Source organism: Schistocerca piceifrons, unplaced genomic scaffold (genome assembly GCF_021461385.2).
Source record: "Schistocerca piceifrons isolate TAMUIC-IGC-003096 unplaced genomic scaffold, iqSchPice1.1 HiC_scaffold_954, whole genome shotgun sequence".
Taxonomy (NCBI): domain Eukaryota; kingdom Metazoa; phylum Arthropoda; class Insecta; order Orthoptera; family Acrididae; genus Schistocerca; species Schistocerca piceifrons.
Window position 1 is genome coordinate 880,001 of NW_025729228.1, and position 2,500 is coordinate 882,500.

Sequence of the window (2,500 nt, forward strand, 5' to 3'; positions counted from 1 at the left end):
TGTGCCTTAACCTAACCCATGTTGTGCCTTAACCTAACCCATGTTGTGCCTTAACCTAACCCATGTTGTGCCTTAACCTAACCCATGTTGTGCCTTAACCTAACCCATGTTGTGCCTTAACCTAACCCATGTTGTGCCTTAACCTAACCCATGTTGTGCCTTAACCTAACCCATGTTGTGCCTTAACCTAACCCATGTTGTGCCTTAACCTAACCCATGTTGTGCCTTAACCTAACCCATGTTGTGCCTTAACCTAACCCATGTTGTGCCTTAACCTAACCCATGTTGTGCCTTAACCTAACCCATGTTGTGCCTTAACCTAACCCATGTTGTGCCTTAACCTAACCCATGTTGTGCCTTAACCTAACCCATGTTGTGCCTTAACCTAACCCATGTTGTGCCTTAACCTAACCCATGTTGTGCCTTAACCTAACCCATGTTGTGCCTTAACCTAACCCATGTTGTGCCTTAACCTAACCCATGTTGTGCCTTAACCTAACCCATGTTGTGCCTTAACCTAACCCATGTTGTGCCTTAACCTAACCCATGTTGTGCCTTAACCTAACCCATGTTGTGCCTTAACCTAACCCATGTTGTGCCTTAACCTAACCCATGTCGTGCCTTAACCTAACCCATGTCGTGCCTTAACCTAACCCATGTCGTGCCTTAACCTAACCCACGTTGTGCCTTAACCTAACCCACGTTGTGCCTTAACCTAACCCACGTTGTGCCCTAACGTAACCCACGTTGTCCCCTAACGTAACCCACGTTGTCGCCTAACGTAACCCACGTTGTCGCCTAAACCTGCTCTGTAATTGTTATACGACTCGTTCAATTAGTGTAGTGTTGCCCACCCGCAACCCTCGCAATATAGTTCGCTACTCGCACTCCCCGCTCCCCTGTGTATCGCTTCATGTTAAACACCTTGCAAGTCTTGCTCACTTTCCACATGCTCCTGCTGTACACTGTAATGTGGATGGCAGCAGGACGTACATGCCGCCCCTCCCCACGTCCCCACCTTGCCCCCTGCCTTCGCAAGCTGGTTGGTGAGAACTTTGCATGTTCAATGCCCTCCGCATGCGACGTACTCAGGCTACGTTGTGGTGCGGCCTGTGTCAACTGTCCGCTAATGTCGTACGCGTAAACCACAATCTGTACTGCACATTCGTCCTTATGTACTGAATGATACATCGTGGCACATGTGTGACCGTACAACGACTGCGCCCAAAAACGGCGGACCATACAGTGCAAATATTGTGCACGCAGCTACGTGTCGTCTCCCTATGAGAGCTGGATTGCAGTGTGGTACGCCATAGAGACGTGTGGGAGGAACGGACGCCGTGGATGGCGATCAGCATGAGCTGTCTGTTGATGTATTCGGACCTAGTCGTCTCTCCTCACACACCGTGATGGCATGGTGCACCGCGTTCCATATCTGCGACATGCTACAGAGGCCGGTTGACAGTCGTTCGAGCAATGGACATCGCATACGTACGGGGGCCACCTTCCACGTATTGTCTAGGCGTGCACATTTTGTTGCGTGTATGTGGGCAGACGTAGTGTGGCGTGACACCTGACACAGGCATGCAATAATCGTGGAAGTTGCAAATGGCGATGGACGCCTGCGTTTTCTGGTGAAGTTACGCAAATGAACAAATGGTAACCTGTTGTGGTGCGGTTGTTCTCGCTAGGGGTGAATCGGTGATGGCGACGATAGGTTGAGGTACTAACCGGTTGTTCCAGCGATACCCACCATGCCGACGAAACTGAACGGCATCTGGGTGTGAAGCGATACGCGGCGGTGGCTGGGTGGGACCGTCCCCGGCCGGTGAGGGGGCGCCTCCCGGCGTGCTGGCCGCGCGGTGCGTGGGCGCACGCGCTACAGCCGGCTGGTGGGGGCGGCCAGTGGCAGGCGCGCCGGCCGACGGACGCGGCAGGCGTCGCAGCTGCGCGCCGGCGCACCCTGCGCGCGGCGCCGTGCGGCCAAAGTAGGTCCTCGCGGGCCCGGTGCGAAGCGCGGTGGACATCTTCAGTGTGCTGGTCCGATTGAGGACTGTGTGCGTTGAGGATGCGCCGCCGCCCGGCGCTCGGCGCCGCGACGCCGTCTGCTGCTCGGTCGCCCCAGCGGTTCTCGCTGGTGGTTTGTATCGCAGCTGTGCGGATGTGTTGGCGCGTGCGCTGTGCTGGGAGAGTTCGCTTCGGCACCCAAGTGGGGCTTTTGTCCTTCTGTGGCGCTGGCGTTGGAGCTGCCGGTCACCGTAGGTGGCGCGTGTTGTCTCCCGCCGGCAATGCCACGACAGCACGCTCCCGGGCCTCTGTCGGCAGCGGCAAGCTCAGTTGGGAGCACGGGTGGTCGCACCGAAAGCGTCTACTCGCCTAACTCCGGGCGATTGCGCCTCTCTCGAACCCGACCAAGTACTTGGGACGGCGCTGCGCGCCGCCGGGACCTGAGAGGGTTTCGAGGTGTATTGTGCAGGGGAGCTCAGCCTCCTCCTGTTTG